The following is a 14,594-nucleotide window of genomic DNA, read 5'->3' on the forward strand; positions in this document are numbered from 1 at the left end:
TTTTATTTCAAGACGAAACGGGTGAAGCCAAGCCGAAAAATAGAGAATAAAAAAAATTTCTTTCCTATCCGTTCGAACCCGACCCCAGTTAGAAAATTCAAAAAAAAATGCAAAAAAATTCTAAAAATTAAAAAACATCATCCAGGCTTCATTTCAAAACGAAATGGGCCAGGACAGGCCGAAAAATAGAGAACAAAAATAATTTCCTTCCTATCCGTTCGAACCCGACCCGAGTTAGAAAATTCAAAAATAAGTGCAAAAAAATCTTAAAAATTAAAAATCATCATCCAGGCTTCATTTCATGACGAAATGGGTCAGGACAGGCCGAAAAATAGAGAAGAAAAAGAATTTCCTTCCTATCCGTTCGAACCAGACCTGAGATAGAAAATTCGAAAATAAATGCAAAAAAATTTTAAAAATTAAAATACATCATCCATGCTTCATTTCAAGGCGAAACGGGTCAGGACAGGCCGAAAAATAGAGAACAAAAAAATTTTCCTTCCTATCCGTTCGAAACCGACCTGAGTTAGAAAATTCAAAATAAAATGCAAAAAAAAATTCTAAAAATAAAAAATCATCATCCAGGTTTCATTTCAAGACGAAACGGGTGAAGACTGGCCAAGAAATAGAGAATAAAAAAAATTTCTTTCCTATTCATTCGAACCCAACCCCAGTTAGAAAATTCAAAAACTAAATGCAAAAAAAATTCAAAAAATTAAAAAACATCATCCTGGCTTCATTTCAAAACGAAATGGGCCAGGACAGGCCGAAAAATAGAGAATAAAAATAATTTCCTTCCTATCCGTTCGAACCCGACCCGAGATAGAATATTCGAAAATAAATGCAGAAAAATATTAAAAATCAAAAAACATCATCCAGGCTTCATTTCAAGACGAAACGGGTCTGGACAGGCCGATAAATAGAGAACAAAAAAAAATTCCTTCCTGTCCGTTCGAAACCGACCCGAGTTAGAAAATTCAAAACTAAATGCAAAAAAAATTCTAAAAAGTAAAAAACATCATCCAGGTTTCATTTCAAGACGAAACGGGTGAAGACAAAACGAAAAATAGAGAATAAAAATAATTTCCTTCATATCCGTTCGAACCCGACCCGAGATAGAATATTCGAAAATAAATGCAGAAAAATATTAAAAATTAAAAAACATCATCCAGGCTTCATTTCAAGACGAAACGGGTCTGGACAGGCCGATAAATATAGAACAAAAAAAATTTCCTTCCTATCCATTCGAAACCGACCCGAGTTAGAAAATTCAAAACTAAATGCAAAAAAAATTCTAAAAATTAAAAAACATTATCCAGGTTTCATTTCAAGACGAAATGGGTGAAGACAAGCCGAAAAATAGAGAATAAAAAAAATTTCTTTCCTATCCGTTCGAACCCGACCCCAGTTAGAAAATTCTAAAAGAAATGCAAAAAAATTCTAAAAATTAAAAAACATCATCCAAGCTTCATTTCAAGACGAAACAGGTCAGGAGAGGCCGAAAAATAGAGAAGAAAAAAATTTTCCTTCTTATCCGTTCGAACCCGACCCGAGTTAGAAAATTCAAAAATAAAAGCAAAAAAATTCTAAAAATTAAAAAACATCATCCAGGCTTAATTTGAATATGAAACGGGTCAGGACAGACCAAAAAATAGAGAACGAAAAAAATTTAATTCCTATCCGTTCGGACCAGACCCGAGTTAGAAAATTCGAAAATAAATGCGAAAAATTTCTAAAAATTAAAAAACATCACCCAGGCTTCATTTCAAGACGAAACGGGTCAGGACAGGCCAAAAAATAGAGAACATAAAAAAATTCCTTCCTATCCATTCTAACCCAACCCGAGTTAGAAAATTCAAAAATAAATGCAAGAAAAATTCTAAAAATTAAAAAACATCATCCAGGTCTCATTTCAAGACGAAACGGGTGATGACTGGCTGAAAAATAGAGAATAAAAAAAATTTCATTCCTATCCGTTCGAACCCGACCCCAGTTAGAAAATTCAAAAAGAAATGCAAAAAAATTCAAAAAATTAAAAAACATCATCCAGGCTTCATTTCAAAACGAAATGGGCCAGGACAGGCCGAAAAATAGAGAATAAAAATAATTTCCTTCCTATCCGTTCGAACCCGACCCGAGATAGAAAATTCGAAAATAAATGCAAAAAAATTTTAAAAATTAAAAAACATCATCCAGGCTTCATTCCAAGGCGAAACGGGTCTGGACAGGCCGATAAATAGAGAACAAAAAAAATTTCCTTCCTATCCGTTCGAAACCGACCCGAGTTAGAAAATTCAAAACTAAAAGCAAAAAAAATTCTTAAAATTAAAAAACATCATCCAGGTTTCATTTCAAGACGAAACGGGTGAAGACAAGACGAGAAATAGAGAATAAAAAAAATTTCTTTCCTATCCGTTCGAACCCGACCCCAGTTAGAAAATTCTAAAAGAAATGTACAAAAATTCTAAAAATTAAAAAACATCATCCAGGCTTCATTTCAAGACGAAACAGGTCAGGAGAGGCCGAAAAATAGAGAAGAAAAAATTTTTCCTTCCTATCCGTTCGAACCCGACCCGAGTTAGAAAATTCAAAAATAAAAGCAAAAAAATTCTAAAAATTAAAAAACATCATCCAGGTTTCATTTCAAGACGAAACGGGTGAAGACCGGCCGAAAAATAGAGAATAAAAATAATTTCCTTCCTATCCGTTCGAACCAGACCCGAGACAGAAAATTCGAAAATAAATGTAAAAAAATTTTAAAAATTAAAAAACATCATCCAGGCTTCATTTCAAGACGAAACGGGTCTGGACAGGCCGATAAATAGAGAACAAAAAAAATTTCCTTCCTATCCGTTCGAAACCGACCCGAGTTAGAAAATTCAAAACTAAATGCAAAAAAAATTCTAAAAATTTAGAAACATCATCCAGGTTTTATTTCAAGACGAAACGGGTGAAGACAAGCCGAAAAATAGAGAATAAAAAAAATTTCTTTCCTATCCGTTCGAACCCGACCCCAGTTAGAAAATACAAAAAGAAATGCAAAAAAATTCTAAAAATTAAAAAACATCATCCAGGCTTCATTTCAAAATGAAATGGGCCAGGACAGGCCGAAAAATAGAGAACAAAAATAATTTCCTTCCTATCCGTTCGAACCCGACCCGAGTTAGAAAATTCAAAAATAAGTGCAAAAAAATTTTAAAAATTAAAAATCATCATCCAGGCTTCATTTAATGACGAAACGGGTCAGGACAGGCCGAAAAATAGAGAACAAAAAGAATTTCCTTCCTATCCGTTCGAACCAGACCTGAGATAGAAAATTCGAAAATAAATGCAAAAAAAATTTAAAAATTAAAATACATCATCCATGCTTCATTTCAAGACTAAACGGGTCAGGACAGGGCGAAAAATAGAGAACAAAAAAAATTTCCTTCCTATCCGTTCGAAACTGACCTGAGTTAGAAAATTCAAAACTAAATGCAAAAAAAATTCTAAAAATTAAAAAACATCATCCAGGTTTCATTTCAAGACGAAACGGGTGAAGACATGCCGAAAAATAGAGAATAAAAATAATTTCCTTCCTATCATTTCGAACCAGACCCGAGATAGAAAATTCGAAAATAAACGCAAAAAAATTTTAAAAATTAAAAAACATCATCCAGGCTTCATTTCAAGACGAAACGGGTCTGGACAGGCCGATAAATAGAGAACAAAAAAAATTTCCTTCCTATCCGTTCGAAACCGACCCGAGTTAGAAAATTTAAAACTAAATGCAAAAAAAATTCTAAAAATTTAGAAACATCATCCAGGTTTTATTTCAAGACGAAACGGGTGAAGACAAGCCGAAAAATAGAGAATAAAAAAATTTTCTTTCCTATCCGTTCGAACCCGACCCCAGTTTGAAAATTCAAAAAGAAATGCAAAAAAATTCTAAAAATTAAAAAACATCATCCAGGCTTCATTTCAAAACGAAATGGGCAAGGACAGGCCGAAAAATAGAGAACAAAAATAATTTCCTTCCTATCCGTTGAACCCGACCCGAGTTAGTAAATTCAAAAATAAGTGCAAAAAAATTTTAAAAATTAAAAATCATCAGCCAGGCTTCATTTCATGACGAAACGGGTCAAGGCAGGCCGAAAAATAGAGAACAAAAAGAATTTCCTTCCTATCCGTTCGAACCAGACCTGAGATAGAAAATTCGAAAATAAATGCAAAAAATTTTGAAAAATTAAAATACATCATCCATGCTTCATTTCAAGGCGAAACGTGTCAGGACAGGCCGAAAAATAGAGAACAAAAAAAATTTCCTTCCTATCCGTTCGAAACCGACTTGAGTTAGAAAATTCAAAACTAAATGCAAAAAAAATTCTAAAAATTAAAAAACATCATCCAGGATTCATTTCAAGACGAAACGGGTGAAGACAAGCCGAAAAATAAAGAATAAACAAAAATTTCTTTCCTATCCGTTGAAACCCGACACCAGTTAGAAAATTCAAAAAGAAATGCAAAAAAATTCTAAAAATTAAAAAACATCATCCAGAGTTCATTTCAAAACGAAAAGGGCCAGGACAGGCCGAAAAATAGAGAACAAAAATAAAATCCTTACTATCCGTTCGAACCCGACCCGAGTTAGAAAATTAAAAAATAAATGCAAAAGAATTATAAAAATTAAAAATCATCATCCAGGCTTCATTTCATGACGAAACGGGTCAGGACAGGCCGAAAAATAAAGAACAAAAAGAATTTCCTTCCTATCTGTTCAAACCAGACCCGAGATAGAAAATTCGAAAAGTAATGCAAAAAAAATTTAAAAATTAAAAAACATCATCCAGTCTTCATTTCAAGACGAAATGGGTCAGGACAGGCCGAAAAATAGAAAACAAAAAAAAATTTCTTCCTATCCGTTCGATCTCGACCCGAGTTAGAAAATTCAAAAATAAATGCAACAAAAATTCTAAAAATTAAAAATCATCATCCTGGTTTCAGTTCAAGACGAAACGGGTGAAGACTGGCCGAGAAATAGAGAATAAAAAAAATTTCTTTCCTATCCGTTCGAACCCAACCCCAGTTAGAAAATTCAAAAACTAAATGCAAAAAAAATTCTAAAAATTAAATAACATCATCCAGGCTTCATTTCAAAACGAAATGGGCCAGGACAGGCCGAAAAATAGAGAATAAAAATAATTTCCTTCCTATCCGTTTGAACCCGAACCGATATAGAAAATTCGAAAATAAATGCAAAAAAATTTTAAAAATTAAAAAACATCATCCAGGCTTCATTTCAAGATGAAACAGGTCTGGACAGGCCGATAAATAGAGAATAAAAATAATTTCCTTCCTATCCGTTCGAACCCGACCCGAGATAGAATATTCGAAAATAAATGCAGAAAAATATTAAAAATTATAAAACATCATCCAGGCTTCATTTCAAGGCGAAACGGGTCTAGAAAGGCCGATAAATAGGGAACAAAAAAAATTTCCTTCCTATCCGTTCGAAATCGACCCAAGTTAGAAAATTCAAAACTAAATGCAAAAAAAAATTCTAAAAAGTGAAAAACATCATCCAGGTTTCATTTCAAGACGAAACGGGTGAAGACAAGCCGAAAAATAGAGAATAAAAAAAATTTCTTTCCTCTCCGTTCGAACCCGACCCCAGTTAGAAAATTCAAAAATAAAAGCAAAAAAATTCTAAAAATTAAAAAACATCATCCAGGTTTCATTTCAAGACGAAACGGGTGAAGACAGGCAGAAAAATAGAGAATAAAAATAATTTCCTTCCTATCTGTTTGAACCCGACCCGAGATAGAAAATTCGAAAATAAATGCGAAAAAATTTTAAAAATTAAAAAACATTATCCAGGCTTCATTTCAAGACGAAACGGGTCTGGACAGGCCGATAAATAGAGAACAAAAAAAATTTCCTTCCTATCCATTCGAAATCGACCCGAGTTAGAAAATTCAAAACTAAATGCAAAAAAAATTCTAAAAATTAAAAAACATTATCCAGGTTTCATTTCAAGACGAAACAGGTGAAGACAAGCCGAAAAATAGAGAATAAAAAAAATTTCATTCCTATCCGTTCGAACCCGACCCCAGTTAGAAAATTCTAAAAGAAATGCAAAAAAATTATAAAAATTAAAAAACATCATCCAGGCTTCATTTCAAGACGAAACAGGTCAGGAGAGGCCGAAAAATAGAGAAGAAAAAAATTTTCCTTCTTATCCGTTCGAACCCGACCCGAGTTAGAAAATTCAAAAATAAAAGCAAAAAAATTCTAAAAATTAAAAAACATCATCCAGGCTTCATTTGAATATGAAACGGGTCAGGACAGGCCAAAAAATAGAGAACATAAAAAAATTCCTTCCTATCCATTCGAACCCAACCCGAGTTAGAAAATTCAAAAATAAATGCAAAAAAATTTCTAAAAATTAAAAAACATCATCCAGGTCTCATTTCAAGACGAAACGGGTGAAGACTGGCCGAAAAATAGAGAATAAAAAAAATTCCTTTCCTATCCGTTCGAACCCGACCCCAGTTAGAAAATTCAAAAAGAAATGCAAAAAAATTCTAAAAATTAAAAAACATCATCCAGGCTTCATTTCAAAACGAAATGGGCCAGGACAGGCCGAAAAATAGAGAATAAAAATAATTTCCTTCCTATCCGTTCGAACCCGACCCGAGATAGAAAATTCGAAAAGAAATGCAAAAAAATTTTAAAAATTAAAAAACATCATCCAGGCTTCATTTCAAGACGAAACGGGTCTGGACAGGCCGAAAAATAGAGAACAAAAAAAATTTCCTTCCTATCCGTTCGAAACCGACCCGATTAGAAAATTCAAAACTAAATGCAAAAAAAATTCTTAAAATTAAAAAACATCATCCAGGTTTCATTTCAAGACGAAACGGGTGAAGACAAGCCGAAAAATAGAGAATAAAAAAAATTTCCTTCCTATCTGTTTGAACCCGACCCGAGATAGAAAATTCGAAAATAAATGCAAAAAAATTTTAAAAATTAAAAAACATTATCCAGGCTTCATTTCAAGACGAAACGGGTCTGGACAGGCCGATAAATAGAGAACAAAAAAAATTTCCTTCCTATCCCTTCGAAACCGACCCGAGTTAGAAAATTCAAAACTAAATGCAAAAAAAATTCTAAAAATTAAAAAACATTATCCAGGTTTCATTTCAAGACGAAACGGGTGAAGAAAAGCCGAAAAATAGAGGAGAAAAAAAATTTCTTTCCTATCCGTTCGAACCCGACCCCAATAAGAAAATTCAAAAAGAAATGCAAAAAAATTCTAAAATTTAAAAAACATCATCCAGGCTTCATTTCAAAACGAAATGGGCCAGGACAGGCCGAAAAATAGAGAACAAAAAGAAATTCCTTCCTATCCGTTCGAACAAGACCCGAGATAGAAAATTCGAAAATAAATGCAAAAAAATTTTAAAAATCAAAAAACATCATCCAGGCTTCATTTCAAGACGAAACGGGTCAGGACAGGCTGAAAAATAGAGAACAAAAAAAAATTCCTTCCTATCCGTTCGATCCCGACCCGAGTTAGAAAATTCAAAAATAAATGCAAAAAAAATTCTAAAAATTAAAAATCATCATCCAGGTTTCATTTCAAGACGAAACGGGTGAAGACTGGCCGAGAAATAGAGAATAAAAAAAATTTCTTTCCTATTCGTTCGAACCCAACCCCAGTTAGAAAATTCAAAAACTAAATGCAAAAAAAATTCAAAAAATTAAAAAACATCATCCAGGCTTCATTTCAAAACGAAATGGTCCAGGACAGGCCGAAAAATAGAGAATAAAAATAATTTCCTTCCTATCCGTTCGAACCCGACCCGAGATAGAATATTCGAAAATAAATGCAGAAAAATATTAAAAATTAAAAAACATCATCCAGGCTTCATTTCAAGGCGAAACGGGTCTAGAAAGGCCGATAAATAGGGAACAAAAAAAATTTCCTTCCTATCCGTTCGAAATCGACCCAAGTTAGAAAATTCAAAACTAAATGCAAAAAAAATTCTAAAAAGTGAAAAACATCATCCAGGTTTCATTTCAAGACGAAACGGGTGAAGACAAGCCGAAAAATAGAGAATAAAAAAAATTTCTTTCCTCTCCGTTCGAACCCGACCCCAGTTAGAAAATTCAAAAATAAAAGCAAAAAAATTCTAAAAATTAAAAAACATCATCCAGGTTTCATTTGAAGACGAAACGGGTGAAGACAGGCCGAAAAATAGAGAACAAAAAGAATTTCCTTCCTATCCGTTCGAACAAGACCCGAGATAGAAAATTCGAAAATAAATGCAAAAAAATTTTAAAAATCAAAAAACATCATCCAGGCTTCATTTCAAGACGAAACGGGTCAGGACAGGCTGAAAAATAGAGAACAAAAAAAAATTCCTTCCTATCCGTTCGATCCCGACCCGAGTTAGAAAATTCAAAAATAAATGCAAAAAAATTTTAAAAATCAAAAAACATCGTCCAGGCTTCATTTCAAGACGAAACGGGTCAGGACAGGCTGAAAAATAGAGAACAAAAAAAAATTCCTTCCTATCCGTTCGAACAAGACCCGAGATAGAAAATTCGAAAATAAATGCAAAAAAATTTTAAAAATTAAAAAACATCATCCAGGCTTCATTTCAAGATGAAACAGGTTTGGACAGGCCGATAAATAGAGAACAAAAAAAATTTCCTTCCTATCCGTTCGAAACCGGCCTAAGTTAGAAAATTCAAAACTAAATGCACAAAAAATTCTAAAAATTAAAAAACATCATGCAGGATTCATTTCAAGACGAAACGGGTGAAGACTGGCCGAGAAATAGAGAATAAAAAAAATTTCTTTCCTATTCGTTCGAACCCAACCCCAGTTAGAAAATTCAAAAACTAAATGCAAAAAAAATTCAATAAATTAAAAAACATCATCCAGGCTTCATTTCAAAACGAAATGGTCCAGGACAGGCCGAAAAATAGAGAATAAAAATAATTTCCTTCCTATCCGTTCGAACCCGACCCGAGATAGAATATTCGAAAATAAATGCAGAAAAATATTAAAAATTAAAAAACATCATCCAGGCTTCATTTCAAGGCGAAACGGGTCTAGAAAGGCCGATAAATAGGGAACAAAAAAAATTTCCTTCCTATCCGTTCGAAATCGACCCAAGTTAGAAAATTCAAAACTAAATGCAAAAAAAATTCTAAAAAGTGAAAAACATCATCCAGGTTTCATTTCAAGACGAAACGGGTGAAGACAAGCCGAAAAATAGAGAATAAAAAAAATTTCTTTCCTCTCCGTTCGAACCCGACCCCAGTTAGAAAATTCAAAAATAAAAGCAAAAAAATTCTAAAAATTAAAAAACATCATCCAGGTTTCATTTCAAGACGAAACGGGTGAAGACAGGCCGAAAAATAGAGAATAAAAATAATTTCCTTCCTATCTGTTTGAACCCGACCCGAGATAGAAAATTCGAAAATAAATGCGAAAAAATTTTAAAAATTAAAAAACATTATCCAGGCTTCATTTCAAGACGAAACGGGTCTGGACAGGCCGATAAATAGAGAACAAAAAAAATTTCCTTCCTATCCATTCGAAACCGACCCGAGTTAGAAAATTCAAAACTAAATGCAAAAAAAATTCTAAAAATTAAAAAACATTATCCAGGTTTCATTTCAAGACGAAACAGGTGAAGACAAGCCGAAAAATAGAGAATAAAAAAAATTTCTTTCCTATCCGTTCGAACCCGACCCCAGTTAGAAAATTCTAAAAGAAATGCAAAAAAATTATAAAAATTAAAAAACATCATCCAGGCTTCATTTCAAGACGAAACAGGTCAGGAGAGGCCGAAAAATAGAGAAGAAAAAAATTTTCCTTCTTATCCGTTCGAACCCGACCCGAGTTAGAAAATTCAAAAATAAAAGCAAAAAAATTCTAAAAATTAAAAAACATCATCCAGGCTTCATTTGAATATGAAACGGGTCAGGACAGGCCAAAAAATAGAGAACATAAAAAAATTCCTTCCTATCCATTCGAACCCAACCCGAGTTAGAAAATTCAAAAATAAATGCAAAAAAAATTCAAAAAATTAAAAAACATCATCCAGGCCTCATTTCAAAACGAAATGGTCCAGGACAGGCCGAAAAATAGAGAATAAAAATAATTTCCTTCCTATCCGTTCGAACCCGACCCGAGATAGAATATTCGAAAATAAATGCAGAAAAATATTAAAAATTAAAAAACATCATCCAGGCTTCATTTCAAGGCGAAACGGGTCTAGAAAGGCCGATAAATAGGGAACAAAAAAAATTTCCTTCCTATCCGTTCGAAATCGACCCAAGTTAGAAAATTCAAAACTAAATGCAAAAAAAATTCTAAAAAGTGAAAAACATCATCCAGGTTTCATTTCAAGACGAAACGGGTGAAGACAAGCCGAAAAATAGAGAATAAAAAAAATTTCTTTCCTCTCCGTTCGAACCCGACCCCAGTTAGAAAATTCAAAAATAAAAGCAAAAAAATTCTAAAAATTAAAAAACATCATCCAGGTTTCATTTCAAGACGAAACGGGTGAAGACAGGCCGAAAAATAGAGAATAAAAATAATTTCCTTCCTATCTGTTTGAACCCGACCCGAGATAGAAAATTCGAAAATAAATGCGAAAAAATTTTAAAAATTAAAAAACATTATCCAGGCTTCATTTCAAGACGAAACGGGTCTGGACAGGCCGATAAATAGAGAACAAAAAAAATTTCCTTCCTATCCATTCGAAACCGACCCGAGTTAGAAAATTCAAAACTAAATGCAAAAAAAATTCTAAAAATTAAAAAACATTATCCAGGTTTCATTTCAAGACGAAACAGGTGAAGACAAGCCGAAAAATAGAGAATAAAAAAAATTTCTTTCCTATCCGTTCGAACCCGACCCCAGTTAGAAAATTCTAAAAGAAATGCAAAAAAATTATAAAAATTAAAAAACATCATCCAGGCTTCATTTCAAGACGAAACAGGTCAGGAGAGGCCGAAAAATAGAGAAGAAAAAAATTTTCCTTCTTATCCGTTCGAACCCGACCCGAGTTAGAAAATTCAAAAATAAAAGCAAAAAAATTCTAAAAATTAAAAAACATCATCCAGGCTTCATTTGAATATGAAACGGGTCAGGACAGGCCAAAAAATAGAGAACATAAAAAAATTCCTTCCTATCCATTCGAACCCAACCCGAGTTAGAAAATTCAAAAATAAATGCAAAAAAATTTCTAAAAATTAAAAAACATCATCCAGGTCTCATTTCAAGACGAAACGGGTGAAGACTGGCCGAAAAAGAGAGAATAAAAAAAATTCCTTTCCTATCCGTTCGAACCCGACCCCAGTTAGAAAATTCAAAAAGAAATGCAAAAAAATTCTAAAAATTAAAAAACATCATCCAGGCTTCATTTAAAAACGAAATGGGCCAGGACAGGCCGAAAAATAGAGAATAAAAATAATTTCCTTCCTATCCGTTCGAACCCGACCCGAGATAGAAAATTCGAAAAGAAATGCAAAAAAATTTTAAAAATTAAAAAACATCATCCAGGCTTCATTTCTAGACGAAACGGGTCTGGACAGGCCGAAAAATAGAGAACAAAAAAAATTTCCTTCCTATCCGTTCGAAACCGACCCGATTAGAAAATTCAAAACTAAATGCAAAAAAAATTCTTAAAATTAAAAAACATCATCCAGGTTTCATTTCAAGACGAAACGGGTGAAGACAAGCCGAAAAATAGAGAATAAAAAAAATTTCTTTCCTATCCGTTCGAACCCGACCTCAGTTAGAAAATTCTAAAAGAAATGTACAAAAATTCTAAAAATTAAAAAACATCATCCAGGCTTCATTTCAAGACGAAACAGGTCAGGAGAGGCCGAAAAATAGAGAAGAAAAAATTTTTCCTTCCTATCCGTTCGAACCCGACCCGAGTTAGAAAATTCAAAAATAAAAGCAAAAAAATTCTAAAAATTAAAAAACATCATCCAGGTTACATTTCAAGACGAAACGGGTGAAGACAGGCCGAAAAATAGAGAATAAAAATAATTTCCTTCCTATCCGTTCGAACCAGACCCGAGATAGAAAATTCGAAAATAAATGCAAAAAAATATTAAAAATTAAAAAACATCATCCAGGCTTCATTTCAAGATGAAACGGGTCTGGACAGGCCGATAAATAGAGAACAAAAAAAATTTCCTTCCTATCCGTTCGAAACCGACCCGAGTTAGAAAATTCAAAACTAAATGCAAAAAAAAATTCTAAAAATTTAAAAACATTATCCCAGGTTTCATTTCAAGACGAAACGGGTGAAGACAAGCCGAAAAATGGAGAATAAAAAAAATTTCTTTCCTATCCGTTCGAACCCGACCCCAGTTAGAAAATTCTAAAAGAAATGCAAAAAAATTCTAAAAATTAAAAAACATCATCCAGGCTTCATTTCAAGACGAAACAGGTCAGGAGAGGCCGAAAAATAGAGAAGAAAAAAATTTTCCTTCTTATCCGTTCGAACCCGACCCGAGTTAGAAAATTCAAAAACAAAAGCAAAAAAATTCTAAAAATTAAAAAACATCATCCAGGCTTCATTTGAATATGAAACGGGTCAGGACAGACCAAAAAAAATTTCATTCCTATCCGTTCGGACCAGACCCGAGTTAGAAAATTCGAAAATAAAAGCGAAAAAATTCTAAAAATTAAAAAACATCATCCAGGCTTCATTTCAAGACGAAACGGGTCAGGACAGGCCAAAAAATAGAGAACATAAAAAAATTCCTTCCTATCCATTCGAACCCAACCCGAGTTAGAAAATTCAAAAACAAATGCAAAAAAAATTCTAAAAATTAAAAAACATCATCCAGGTCTCATTTCAAGACGAAACGGGTGAAGACTGGCCGAAAAATAGAGAATAAAAAAATTATCTTCCCTATCCGTTCGAACCCGACCCCAGTTAGAAAATTCAAAAAGAAATGCAAAAAAATTCTAAAAATTAAAAAACATCATCCAGGCTTCATTTCAAAACGAAATGGGCCAGGACAGGCCGAAAAATAGAGAATAAAAATAATTTCCTTCCTATCCGTTCGAACCCGACCCGAGATAGAAAATTCGAAAATAAATGCACAAAAATTTTAAAAATTAGAAAACATCATCCAGGCTTCATTTCAAGACGAAACGGGTCTGGACAGGCCGATAAATAGAGAACAAAAAAAATTTCCTTCCTATCCGTTCGAAACCGACTCGAGTTAGAAAATTCTAATCTAAATGCAAAAAAAATTCTTAAAATTAAAAAACAACATCCAGGTTTCATTTCAAGACGAAACGGGTGAAGACAAGCCGAAAAATAGAGAATAAAAAAAATTTCTTTCCAATCCGTTCGAACCCGACCCCAGTTAGAAAATTCTAAAAGAAATGTACAAAATTTCTAAAAATTAAAAAACATCATCCAGGCTTCATTTCAAGACGAAACAGGTCAGGAGAGGCCGAAAAATAGAGAAGAGAAAATTTTTCCTTCCTATCCGTTCGAACCCGACCCGAGTTATAAAATTCAAAAATAAAAGCAAAAAAATTCTAAAAATTAAAAAACATCATCCAGGTTTCATTTCAAGACGAAACGGGTGAAGACAGGCCGAAAAATTGAGAATAAAAATAATTTCCTTCCTATCCGTTCGAACCAGACCCGAGATAGAAAATTCGAAAATAAATGCAAAAAAATTTTAAAAATTAAAAAACATCATCCAGGCTTCATTTCAAGACGAAACGGGTCAGGACAGGCCGAAAAATAGAGAACAAAAAAAAATTCCTTCCTATCCGTTCGATCCCGACCCGAGTTAGAAAATTCAAAAATAAATGCAAAAAAAATTCTAAAAATTAAAAATCATCATCCAGGTTTCATTTCAAGACGAAACGGGTGAAGACTGGCCGAGAAATAGAGAATAAAAAAAATTTCTTTCCTATCCGTTCGAACCCAACCCAGTTAGAAAATTCAAAAACTAAATGCAAAAAAAATTCAAAAAAATTAAAAAAACATCATCCAGGCTTCATTTCAAAACGAAATGGTCCAGGACAGGCCGAAAAATAGAGAATAAAAATAATTTCCTTCCTATCCGTTCGAACCCGACCCGAGATAGAATATTTGAAAATAAATGCAGAAAAATATTAAAAATTAAAAAACATCATCCAGGCTTCATTTCAAGACGAAACGGGTCTAGAAAGGCCGATAAATAGAGAACAAAAAAAATTTCCTTCCTATCCGTTCGAAACCGACCGAAGTTAGAAAATTCAAAACTAAATGCAACAAAAATTCTAAAAATTAAAAATCATCATCCTGGTTTCAGTTCAAGACGAAACGGGTGAAGATTGGCCGAGAAATAGAGAATAAAAAAAATTTCTTTCCTCTCCGTACGAACCCGACCCCAGTTAGAAAATTCAAAAACTAAATGCAAAAAAAATTCTAAAAATTAAAAAACATCATCCAGGCATCATTTCAAAACGAAATGGGCTAGGACAGGCCGAAAAATAGAGAATAAAAATAATTTATTTCCTATCCGTTCGAACCCGACCCGAGATAGAAAATTCGAAAATAAAT

This window comes from Quercus robur, chromosome 1 (genome assembly GCF_932294415.1).
Source record: "Quercus robur chromosome 1, dhQueRobu3.1, whole genome shotgun sequence".
NCBI classification, from domain to species: Eukaryota; Viridiplantae; Streptophyta; class Magnoliopsida; order Fagales; family Fagaceae; genus Quercus; species Quercus robur.